Genomic DNA, 14,030 nt, shown 5'->3' on the forward strand with positions numbered 1-14,030 from the left:
ATAAGTTGACAGCATTTGTTGCCCGTAGCTGGTAACACTCTCATTGCATGCTTATGTTTAGCACGAATTGACATTTCATTAAGAATATTATTTATTTTGCAGTGTACAGGTGCTCACAAAAGTATTTTTAATAAAATGTGTAGCTCAACGAATGTATCCCGTGTGATATGATTTAGAGCATTGTTGGTAGAGACAGTGTCTGACAGCATGTATTTTAACTCCAAGAAGCGCACAGCCTCGTACAGGAAAAGAGAGGTCAAATCTTGCTTCTAACTGTTGGATATTTAATACAGTAGTTGCTTTTTGCAACGTATAAGACCACTTTATTTTTGAAGAATGAACAATTGATTTCTCTGTCTGAGGCCATGTAAATCTGGGATACACAAATGTGAAATAGTTTTCCTAAGCTCTTTGTGATATGCTAGATTCCAGCCTATGTTATATTTCCAAATACAACATTCGCAGGTGAACCTGGATCTAGGTTGTAAGTTGGTTCAAGGGGAAGTAAAGCTTTATTCTTATAGCACAGGCTTACCTTATGGTATACAATTACGCAGTCTGGTCCAAGATACCTACTTGACAGTGTTTGCACTGCAAATGCTGTTTCCAGCCACCATACTCTCACATTCAAGGATTTTTCGATTTTCTTGTGACAGGTTTCAACATCAACATTAACAAATGCCATATCACTGTAATTGCACTCTCAGGAGCTATCGAATGCAGTTATAAAAAGTATGCAGTTCCATTAAAAACAAAAATGCTTATTTTCACATCTCAGTTCATACCAGCATTAAAAAAATAAACCAGACAAAAACATATGTGTCCCTGAATGCTCTAACATCTGCCGAAAACTGTGTTTCAGTATGTGTAACCATTCATGAAATAAAAGGGGTGTTAGTCTGTTAGTCTTGTGTGTGTGTGTGGGGGGGGGGGGGGGGGGGGAGGGGGGGGTGTTATTAGCAGATTGCATCTGAGTATGATCTACTAATACCTGGTTCAACATGTTTTGTCATTTCTGTTAAATTTTATGCTTTTTGGACAATCATATGATCATATGTACATTTACTCTTGTTAATGACCATTAGTTGTAATTGGCCTGTAATGATGAAAAAAGCATCTTTTTCAAATAATATACTGCCTCAGCAGACCCATGATGTCTTTAGAGTTTATACTGTACACTGAAGCAAGATTTGAAACTAGATACATGCCCTTCACAAGCAATATCCATCAATTGAGCCTTTCCCGCACACTTTACAGAATATCTTAATTCCACACAGGCTGTTATGCAGTAGTGAGGCTGCAGTGATACTTGATTAGCCGGTAGTTCTCATACATGCTCATCAGAATGTATATTCCAAAGGGAGCAGAAGATGTCAGCCTCATTAGCAACACTGAACACTCCGCTGTATCCTTTCTCTAAGTGGTTCTTGGTTTCTGAGAGAGTTCATTGATGTTTGAAGGAAATAGGGAGAAGCAGGTGGCAAGTTCAACCTTTGAGTGAGACGACATGGTATACTCACATAAAGTGCATGAAAATACCAGATATCTGAGTACAAGTACCAATATGGCACATATTGTTAAACTGTCACATGTAATTACCACAATATGACTCCTCATAATTCATTACAGAGATGCTCTAAATTGGTCACACGAATTATTGCATTCATAAAAATCGTGTTAACTTGAAGGCTGATGTTACTGTGAATTAAAAGAAGCCAACTGAAATGAGTTGATGCATTGTCATAATACTTGTAAACTGTATTGGGTGTAACTCCTGGTATTCTGTATCATTCAGGTGTCAGACTGTTGCATTGCAGAAATTACACTCACATATTTTGCAAGTTTAGCTTCTTTACTGCTTCGTGTAGCCTTAATTATTAAACTTTTTCAAAATAACTTCAACTCACTTCATAAATCCCTCCTACTTTAAAACCATTCAGAAACATAATTTGCAAGTTTTCCTTGGGTGAGGGGGAGGAGACATTTCAGGATTTATTCATCCAGAAAAATTTTTCACCATCCCATATCACACACCTTTAAAAAAAAGTGATTACTAGTTTTGCGCCATTCATCTCATATTTGGAGCCACTAAAAACTACGCGAGACAGTAAAACTTCTGAAGTCATCTGTAGAGGAACTATCAACTTGCTCTGACTCCCAACGGGCAGCACTAAGTATCTACAGCTGGACGATTTGTCTGGCATAGTGGTAACTTTGTTTACAGACCACTATGTAGAATTATGAGTAAAATTCAGATAAAAATGTTAAGTAAGTGAAATGTTGTCCCTTTCATACAACTTAAACTGTTAAAAAGCACACGCCAGGGAAGTTCTCAGGAGGCACGAATGTTACCTGTATCATATTTAATTGGTATTTAGAGTAATGATCGAGCTGCGAGCTACTGTGCTGCCCATTCCACCTGACTGTAGTGCCAGTTTAGCGCAAGCTGCAGCCAGTTGCTTCCTCAAACATTATCTCTATACCAAAAAATGTGTTCATATCAGCATAATATCAGATACATTCAGCTTTACAGGTCATTAGGAAGTCGGTGGTAGTGTGCACCATCCCTCCTGGTAGCAACTGATTGTACTGGCCTTCCAGTAGCAGTGGCACATGCTGGCCTCCTGTTAGCAGTAACATGTGCCAGCCTCCTGGTAGCTGTAGCTCCCACTGGCCTCTCGGTAACAGTAGCTTGCCTTGGCCTGGCTTTGCAAGCAGGTAGCCGAGGTAGCCTAATTCCTATCACTGGTGGATGGCAGTGGCGTGGTTTTTACAGTGGTGAAAGACTTTAATTCATCCACAAAATATTTATACATTATATATACAAACCTTAAGGCTGACTTACAACTCTCCACCCATCCACTGCCTACTACCATACTCCTGAAATTTGGTGCACTATTTCGGTACATAATAGAGATGTAGACAGTGCTCTCCAACCCATGAAAACAATTCCTTAAGTACTGACCCACTACCCACCCTTGAGCTGTACTGAATGGTTAAAATGCTGGACACATAATTACAGGAATTGGGTTTTGAATCCTCGTACAATCAACCTGATTAAGGTTTTCCGTGTCCAGTCTGAATCTCTTCAGGTAGATTCCAATATAGTTATTCTCTAAGAAGGTTGTAGTCAAGTTTGTGTTCACTATGGTCCATAAGAATTACTAAGACATCTGTATAAGTTGTAATGATACAATACTGACACATAACCAAGAGTTTTATTATGTCATTGTGTATATACACAAATATTTGGTTTGATTCACAGCAGGCTGCAAACATAAATGATATAATTGAGAAACATATGTAGTGTTAAAAACTGCAATTAATCTTAATTTGAAGCCAACAGTAGAAGTTTATCTAATCAATCTCTGAAAATAGATCTGTCGTCATTTAAAAATTCTGTAACTGAAGGGGATCATTTTTGTACAAGGACGGCATGTAAATTCTTTTCAAGGAATCTAGTTTCATGTTGTTGAAGTTATACCATTTTAATCTGTTAGAAATTTTCATGGGCTCTTATTATGGAGTTTTAATCCGTGAGAAGAAAACATGAAATTTTGATAATAATTCAGGGTGAAGGAGACCACTCACCGAATAGCAGAAGCTTTGAGTCATCAACAGCAACACAAAAAAGAGAGAGAAAAGTTGTCAACTTCCAGAATAAATCCTTTGGCGAGCTAGAACCTTTCGTCGAGCTAGAATACAAAAGAATACACGCGAGCGCATGCACACACGCACACTCACACAGAAACATTCCTCTCACATAGTACTGACTGAACACACAATCAGGACACACTCTGATTGTGTGTCTAGCCAGCATAACGCAAGGGCACAGATGTGTGTGCTTGTGTAAGTGTGTGTGAAGTGTGTGTGTGTGTGTGTGTGTGTGTGTGCGCGCACGTGTGTGTGTGCGTGCATGCGTATGTGTGTGCATGGGTACATGAGTGCGTGCGTGCGTGGGCACATGCGTGCACATCCCCTATGCGTACGCACCCTACCTCAACAAAGTATTTATCCCAATAGCCAGCAAGTTTTCTTTCCCTTTTGTGTGTGCCTGTCGATGACTCTGCTTCTGATATTTGTTGAGTGGTCTTCTTTACTCCTAAATTATTTACATTCTGCCAGAACTTTCCATCTATATTTGAACATGAATTTTTCTTTGTTTCTAGTCTCATAACCATGTTAAAAGTGGTTTCCTATAAATAATTCTGGACCGTTATATATGAAATTATATAGTTCATACATGTAAATGCAGGAGATAGTTTAAGTATTTAGATCCCTAACTAGTGGCTGGCATGAGTGCTTTGACTTCATGTTACACATATTTCAGGTAACAGTTTTTTGTAGTATGAATATTCTGTTTAAACTACTTGGCTTCTACTGAACAGTAAGTCTATATCTTGCAGCATACCCAACGTAAAAGTGTTAAACAACTTTAATTGTGGCCAACGCAGACTGTTTACTTATTAGCAAATTAGGTTATGTGTGAAGACTACGATAAATTATTTTATTTTTTTTTTTTTTTTTTTTTTTTTTTTTTTTTTTTTTTTTTTTTTTTTTTTTTGCAAGTATTCCCTGGGATTTCATGAATTTTCCTCCCAAAGATCCTGATTTATATGTGTAATTTAAAAATTATTTGATTTTGGCTGTGTGGTTTTAAACTTTGTTGTGTCTTTTTCAAATTTAATTTTAATTTATTGAAATTAAACCAGTGCTGCAAGTTGTTTAGAGTATTGGTGAATTTTTGTGGAATTTGTTCTGTGGTTTCATTTTCAGTGAGTGCAGATGTGACATCTGCCAATAAAATTGAATGGGAAGTTATATTTAGGAGTGAATCATGTACATGATATGAAACAGGATTAGATCTAAAGTGGAACTTTCTGGCCTGTGAAATAATTGTCTGGTCCGAGAAATAATTCCCTGTACCTCTGTACCTGGTGTTACAACTTTCCCACTGTTAAAAACAGATTGAACAGTTTCAAAGCATTTCATATCTGCCTAATTTACAGAGCAGTGGGAAGTGATTTAAACAACCAAATGGCTTCTTAAAGGCGTGGGTAATTGCTGTGACATTTTGGGATTTGCCCAAAGGTAGTAAATTTTTCTCTAAAGAAATTGTTATTGACATATGTTGTACTAATCGATGATGAAACTAGCGTTGCCGAGTATTCATTTTGCTTTTCTATTAGAAAAAAGTAATAATAATAAAACTATGGAAAATCCAGGATCAAATGTAACAATATTATGAAAAAGATAGTAGCTACTCATCATATAGCGGAGATGCTGAGTCGCACATAGCCACAACAAAAAGACTGTCAAAAAATGAGAGATTTTTTTTCATTTTATGCTCAGTTTTATAATGCTTGTTTCATTTGTTTTTGGCAGTTAGAATAACAATGCGGGATTGTCATAAATTCCTAAAATCAAAGCAAAATATTCTTGTATTGTCAAATGCAAAGTTGTAAGCCCTGGGTAGAATGCAAGAAAAGGAAGGAGTAAAAGTGACAGTTCACTGTACTGTTTAGACATCGAGTGGTTGAGAGACATGTAAAAAAGACTAAGCTTTTAGTCTTCGTCTGTTCTCAAAGCTAACTAACAAAAAAACAAATATGTATGTACACTTGACAGCACAAGAAATGGTTGTTGCTGAAATATAAATTACGCGCCATGTTACACAGAAGACAGTCACATTATCAGGTATTTAGATCTGATCATAAAAGTAAAGAACACTTGTGGTCATGGGTGCAGTAGAAGGGTTAACACCTTTTTTTGACACTAGCATGAGGACACAACCTCTAAGATCATGCACGAAAACCGTGCCATGTCATTCACAGCATTGTAGATCTAGTAAGGGCACTTCATTTCATGATGTGGAGTCAAAAGCTCTAAGACGTATCTAAATGTCGGCAGCTGTTGCGTAATGCATTCGTAGCTCAACGGCACAGTCAATGGTCTAGGAGGCAACTGCCTGGTGACATGTTGTGGTTCATATCTGGCTTAGTGCAAATTTTTTTGTTACTCCTTTAATTTGTTTAATCAGTAGAAATCATTACATTAATAGAACAAACAGTTCACTGTTCTTATTAAGGTAGTTTCAGCCCTCAAAAGGGCACAGCATGTAGCTTCTTTATTATGTAATAGCTAATCTGATGGCCTTCAACATTAGTAACCATCTATAATCTGCAAGGGAGTTTATGAGGTTGGCAATAAATCTCTCATTTTCTTCCACCTCCTCCCAGGTGCCTATGATGACTTTCCAAAGTTCATTATAGGTTCTTGGTGCAGGGTCAGGTCAGTTTTCTCACATGGTCTGTTTCGTCTCTGCTCGTATTCGGGGGTTTTCAATAGCGTTTAGGTCGGTGCAGAAGGAAGCCTGTCAGGAAATCTCACTCTGTTCTGCAAACCACTCCTGCACCATCACTGATCTGTATGTATAGGAGACTGGTGCTGCTGGAAACATTACTCCCTCATGATATTGTCGTTGCACTGATGGGACCATAATATTACTCATAGTATGAGTATATTAGGCAGTATCAAGTCGACCATCTATTCTGAAAAGTATTCCAAGTCCATGGTAACATCCAGGCCCAAACTGCCAGAGACCCAGGGCCACTGTGGGATACCCCATGGATGTATTTGGGGTCAAAACAAGCACATTGTGGCCTGTATACTTTTATGCACCATCATTTGTTCAAGACAGTATAATTAGTCAGAAAATATTGCATTCTGCCAATCATAACGGATATTGTCCTTGGCAGATGCTAATCATTAGGGGTGATGATCATCACAGTCTCTCCTTGATGGTCACATATTTTCTAAAATAGACCAGCCTCCTGAAACCAGTGCTGAACTGTATGCACCAACCTGGAAAATTCAATACTATGTTTGAACTGCACAGCATTTAAAAAAAGATTTCCATGATGTGTTGACAAGCTAATTATCCTGGACAGATGTTACATACCAAAGTCTAGGTCCAACAAATCTTCTGGATTCTTCAGTATCGTCTTCTTCAGTAACATCTTATGTATCGTTATGCAGGGCACTCAGAAATGCCATTCCACAGCCCAGCCTCTAACACCATCGAATTCCCTTCCTCCACAAGAGCGAAGACATTTCCACAAATAGCTTTTTAACAATTTTAACAAAGAAGCATGTGCATTAATAAGATGACTTGATGGAATGCAATGTGGTGCAGATATCTGATCTTCCTTGTATACTGTCATTGACTATTATAGAATGAATCATGCACTTGCAGATCTGACTCACCACAACAGACTGTCAGTCTATTACTGTGTAGTATCAATTCTCATATACAATGCCAAATAGAGTAATAAACTTAATTTTCTGGCTTCAGGGAGGTCATTCTCCAACAGAGGTGACTGTCATTGATAAATAGTCAAAAGTCTGTCTAGTCTTCTGTGGGAAAGTAGCTGCACATCATCAAAATGTATTTTGTGCGATACAATGGATTATTTTGTAGACAACAGATTGTTGAACCAAAATAATGTGTCTCTTATAGCAGAAGGAAAAAAATTCATATGGATTCAAAAATGAAGCACTTTAAATACAAAGTCTGCACATTGTTTATTCAGCTGCAGTGACCATTAATGAACTTATATATATTCAGTTAATGTGCACTATAGATATAGGTAATACTAGCATATTCTATATGCAGAAAAGCTTTTTGTCCCTTCTTGTAACAGATCTGGAATAGTGGCAAGATCAGTTTCCTGTGATTTTGTAAGTAATATTTCCTCATGTGTGTTCCCAAGGTTAACAGAAAATTATTGCATGTTGCATTTCATTCATGTCAGTACTTTATCAGACTTTAACTCAGGCTGCAATTTCTACTCTCCAATTTTTGTGCTGTCAACATGTGTACATGAAGACACAGCCATTCATGCCTCCCTCCCTTGCCTGCGTGCGTGCACACACACACACACACACACACACACACACACACACAGTCCTGGCAGCCTCTCCTTCCCAGGCCTCAGCCATTCTTCCCTTCAGTGTCTACTTCCTCATCTCAGCTGTCTGTATCTGGTGTGTGTGTGTGTGGGGGAGGGGGGGGGGGGGGGGCACTCGCGCGGTGCGGGGAGGGAATAAGCAAACACGCCCGCCCATGGTATGGTATTCCATCTTTTCTGAAGTAGCTATGAACTGAAATAAAAGCTGCTGTAAACCGTTACTGTGAACCAGTTACTTGACACGTTTCTGAAGTTTTGCCTTAATGGTTGTTTGACAAAGCCCACAAGTCATTGGTACTAGCTGGTAGTGATAATGCCTCATTTACCAAGTCACTGTAAGCCATATGTCTTCAGTAAATGGATAGTGCTGTGAGGAAGGAAGCAAGGTCATGGTTTAGTGTCCAGTCAATATTGTGGTTCTAAAGTATCAATAAGTGAAGAGATACGTCCAATTTTCATTGGGGTGTAGTGTTGTGGTATGTTGATAGAGAGATATGTCTTTGTTCTGCTGTGACACCCTCTAAAGTAGTGGTTCCTATTAGCACTATACACAATTCATATTTATCTTTTATGTAAGTATTTTTATTTAACTGGATCCCTCTGTCTGTGGCACAAGATCAAGGAACACGTCATAAAAGATAGTAACTTTTAGAGAACCTAAAATATAGAAGGAGTTTACTGTGAATTGCAATTTGCAGTGGTGAAACCTTTGTTTCCCAGCATAAGCCTGTAATCTTGCTTTAATACACTTCGAAATGCCTGCTAAATTATGACCATTAACCTTTGATGCCTCATGCCATGATATGTTCAGGAGAACAGGCAATAATGTACATTTACACGATGCAGTGTGCTCTTACTTTTGCTTCCCTATCCTATTCGACACATGAGTGTTGTACTGGGAGGACAGCTGCCTCTAGGCAAATGGATAACTCCAAATACTGAGGTTAGGTCCCTCACTTTTCTTCAGTGTGGTGTGTGTGTCAAGAATAAATGTTTATAGTGTAAATAACTATGATGAGTACATGTGTAATGTATTGTTGTTTTCTGTTGTCATGAATAATTGTGGAAGTGAAATGATAGGAAGGCAGTGGCTGTGATTGATTGTTGAGAGTTTGCAGTTTTAACCCACAACATCTGAAGAAAAAGAAGTTGTTCTAGTCTCTTAGATAACATAATGAACAATAGTTGGAGTGTTTTTAGAACATTCTATTGAGACATATGGATTAATATGTAACTAGTTAATGAATTGTTTCTCTTGTAGTTCCATGCCTCTTCTTCAGTGTTCCAAGGATCATTGTCATTGTCAACCATTTGATATAGGTAAAGGCCACCCTTAGACTTCTCAGTCTATTATTTCTTCATTTATGTGTATTGAAATTGCTCCTGCATCTGTCTAAAGACATTTATCCATCTTCTATTAGCTCATCTTTTCATCTTTATTTGAATCCAGTAAAGTATTTCCTTAGTTCATCAACCACACACTTGCCCAGCTACACATCACCCCCCACCTTCATTTCATTTACTACAATGAAAATTAAATAGAGGTTCCTTTAAATAACTGTCAATATATGCAGCCCCAACTCATCAGTTTCATAATAATTATTAGTAAATTGCCATTTCAAAATTTGTTTTCTGTTGTCTTCTGCATTTTTTTCATATACCACAAAGAAGTAAGTAAAGTGTTTTCTAATTTGTCTTCACATTGTGGATTTGATATCCTGGCTTGTGTTTAAATGACCACACAAAAGATCAGGAGGATGCAATGGAAACTTGAAAAAATATTTTAGGACTGATTTTCATTGTGAGTTTAAGACATTATTGGTTTTAATATATGAAGGATGACAGTTGAACATCTAAGGAATGACAGTAAAATTTAGAACTCATGTTTGTTCATTACCACACTCCGTACCAGAGACTGTCATATTTAGATCATAATCAAACAAAACGAGCTGTGACTCAAACACTGAATTGTTTGTATCAGATTTCAAGATGTGTTCCACAGTACATTATCATGCTGCTGTAGAATTAAAAGAAATGCACATCATTTAAGAGAAGCATTGGGATAATTGTGCTTGTGTGTATACCTTATTAAGGCCCTTGTATGATAGATCAGTAGTTTCAGGGAAATGAGTTACTGCAACGAAGAAGAGAGGATGTAATAATACAAGATTCAGCAAAGAGTGTAAGATTTCAACTACCAAAATAATGTTGAACACAAGATCTTTTTGCTTATGTTCAACATTATTAAGCTCTTTACTGAGTAAGTCAGAACCAGAAGGTTATGATCACTCCTGATGATCATCACTAGAAAAAGAAATAAAGAAATAAGCTGACACATTCAGTGAGAACAGGCAGTACAATTAAGAGTGGCTTAGAAGGAACTATGATTGCCAAAAGAGCCGTTATAGAGGACATCAGGAGCAAAAATAAATATTTTTAATCTGTCTCATTTCATTTTTCCATTCATCTGTTTTTATTGGTGTCAAATTTACATGCAGTGAAACCTGGCTTTTACACTTATTAAGGGAATTTTTAAAATTACACACACACACACACACACACACACACACACACACACACACACACACACACACTTGCATTTTCATAGTTTATATAGGATGTATATACATAATATGCATCATAATACCTGTTAGAGTTTTGTTTATTATCTAATAAAGATTTCTGTTGAATGGGCCATAATAAATATGGAGACAAACTGCTTCAGTTGTAAAAGGCTTTCATTTTTCAAATATCACAACCAGTTCTGATTAGCAAATGCTCATCATTAGGTGTAATGTAACTGAAAATGAGCAAGAGTTAATGCTATGGAAAAATAGTTTACAAATGCTTGGAAGCTGAAGGCAATGGGTAATATGAAGGGCTGTTAGTTAAATTATACTTGCAGCTTGGACTAGTTGCAGTGAAAAGTATAAGAAATGTTGCAGAACAGCGGTGACTGGGAAACCAAGAGCAGAAACGGTCTATACAAGGCGACAAGCATAACACAGAATAACAGGTTGTAACTTACATCACGTGTTGCGACACTGGGTGCTACAGCAGAGGTTACCACCACAAGAACAGCAGGGCATGGATTACCACACATGGAGAAGGAAAACAAATAGGTAAGCTACTAAATAGGTGGGGTGGTGCTATAATCATCTATTAGGGTGCCTAGAAAGTGTCGCGAAAGTGACTACACTGGCCGTTCACATCAAACTGACAATCTTAGGTATAAGCTGAGAAACTATACAATTAAATGATGTAAAATCAAACAATGGAATAATGACAGTTTTTAAAAAGGGATAGGTTGCAACTCACCGTATAATGGAAATGTTGAATCACAGATTGGCACAACAAAAAGAGTTTCAAACAAGTAAGCTTTAGGCCATAAAGGCCTTATCTGATTAGACACTTCACTCATGCTGACACAACTCAACAACTCATATGCACATGATCACAGTCTCTGGCTGCCAAGGCTTGACTGTCGTCATATGTATGTGATTTGTGTTTGCGTGTGTGTGTGTGTGTGAGTGTGTGTGTGTGTGTGTGTGTGTTGTGTGTGTGGGTGTGTGTTGTCTGACTCAGATGAAGGCCTTTTTAGCTAAAAGCTTACTTGTTGGAGTCTTTTTGTTGTGCCTATCTGCTACACAACAGCTCTGCTAGATGGCAAGTAGCAATCTATCCTTTTCATTATATTGTCACAAAATGATGTAACTAACACCAAGGCACATAAAATGTAAAAAGTTATGACCAAACAAATAATGAAATGACCATGTAAAAAAAATACAAAGTTGAAAAAGTATACTTTAAAGTAACGTGAATGATGTTGAAGACACATAAAATGTAGAAGTTGTTATGTAATTGGATAGATAAAAAATCTACTCACCAAGCAGTGGCAGAACACACACATAAAATAACATTATAATTAGGCAAGCTTTCAGAGCCAGTGGCTCCTTCTTCACACAGAAGGGTTGAAGGGGTGGGAAGATGGGTGGAGGAAAAGGACATGAGAGATCTAGGAAAAAGGGCAGATTTTTGGAAAGTCACCAAGAACCACAGGTCAGGGGAGGCTTACCAGACAGGATGAGAAGGAAGAACTAGTTGTTGGGGACTGCACTGGATGAGATTTGAAAACCTGAGAGCTTAAAGGTGGAATGCAGGGTAATATGCAATATAGAGATTACTGCTCAAACATCATGCACAAGTTAATAAGAGTGAAAAGCTAAGTGCATTGTATGTAACAGAGGTGGGAGGGGAGCAGCGAAAATGAAAGATAAGGAAAACTAAAAGGAGTGGAGAAAGTAATAGTTACTGTGAAGAAATGCTGAGACAGAAGAAAGTAACGTGTATTAAGGCCAGGTTGGTGGTGAGAACCAAGGACCCTAACTCACAAGACGTATACTGTAAAAGGGAGAGCCACCTCTGAAACGACATGTTATATACAAGCTGTTATGTAAACACTGTTTGGCCTTTTACACCAGCATGACTACTCCCAAATTATCAGTTAGGATGAATGGGCATAGACAGAGGGTGTATATTGACAACAAGCAATATCCTGTTGCAGAGCATACTCTGCAACATGACAATCATGACTATGGTGCCTGTTTCACCACACGCACCATCTGGGTTCTTCATTAAGACACCAGTTTTCTCAGAACTCCACAGATGGGAACATTGTTACACCAATTCTTGATCTCACCACCCACCTTTCCTGAATTTACGTTAATTTCTTCCATCTCAGCATTTCTTCACAGTTACAACAATTTTTCCAGGGGCAGATGTGGACTATGACCACAATTTATTGGTTATGAACTTTTGATTAAAACTGAAGAAAGTGCAAAACAGGTAGAAATTTAATAAGATGGAAAAAACCATAGATTGTAGATATTTTCAGAGATAGCATTAGGGAACGATTGACAAGAACATGGGAAAGAAATACAATAGAAGAAGACTGGGTAGCTTTGACAGATGAAATAGTGAAGGCAGCAGAGGATCAAGTAGGTAAAAAGACGAGGGATAGTAGAAATCCTCGGGTAACAGAAGAGATACTGAATTTAACTGATGAATGGAGAAAATATAAAAATGCAGTAGATGAAGCAAGTGAAAAGGAATACAAATGTCTCAAAAACAAGATTGACAGAAAGTGCAAAATGGCTAAGCAAGGATGGCCAGAGGATAAATGTAAGGATGTAGAAGCATATATCACTAGAGGTAAGATAGAAGCTGCCTACAGGAAAATTAGAGAGACCTTTGGAGAAAATAGAACCAACTGTATGAACATCAAGAGCTCAGATGGAAAACCAGTCCTAAGCAAAGAAGGCAAAGCAGAAAGGTGGAAGGAGTATATAGACGGTCTATACAAGGGCGTTGTACTTGAGGACAATATTATGGAAATGGAAGAGGCTGTAGATGAAGATGAAGCAGCAGACATGATACTGCATGAAGAGTTAGACAGAGCACTGAAAGACCTAAGTCGAAACAATGCCCCGGGAATAGACAACATTCCATCAGAACTAATGATAACCTTGGGTGAGCCAGCCATGACAAAACTCTTTCATTTGGTGAGCAAGATCTGTGAGAGAGCCGAAATACCCTCAGACTTCAAGAAGAATATAATAATTCCAATCCCAAAGAAAGCAGGTGGTGACAGATGTAAAATTACTGAACTATCAGTTTAATAAGTCACAGTTGCAAAATACTAACACAAATTCTCACAGACAAATGGAAAAGCTGGTAGAAGCCAACCTTGGGGAAGATCAATTTGGATTTGTAAGAGATCTTGGAACGCATGAGGCAATACTGACCCTACGACTTATCTTAGAAGATAGATTAAGGAAAGGCAAACCTCGTTTCTGGCATTTGTAGACTTAGAGAAACCTTTTGACATTGTTGACTAGAATACTCTCTTTCAAATTCTGAAAAAGGGAAGTAGTGGTTGAGAAAGGTGTGAGACAGGGTTGTAGGCTGTTCCTGATGTTATTCAATCGGTAAATTGATAACTGATGATTGTCGAAGTAGAGACGATATGAAATGTAGACTGGCTATGGCAAGGAAAGTGTT

General features: G+C 37.9%; 1 protein-coding gene across 2 annotated transcripts in view; it reads left to right on the forward strand.

Annotated features, from left to right (window-relative positions):
• LOC124607074 (oocyte zinc finger protein XlCOF26-like) overlaps window positions 1-14,030 on the forward strand; it is a 299,664-nt gene that overhangs the window by 116,756 nt on the left and 168,878 nt on the right. The window lies entirely within an intron of this gene.

This window comes from Schistocerca americana, chromosome 3 (assembly GCF_021461395.2).
Source record: "Schistocerca americana isolate TAMUIC-IGC-003095 chromosome 3, iqSchAmer2.1, whole genome shotgun sequence".
NCBI classification, from domain to species: Eukaryota; Metazoa; Arthropoda; class Insecta; order Orthoptera; family Acrididae; genus Schistocerca; species Schistocerca americana.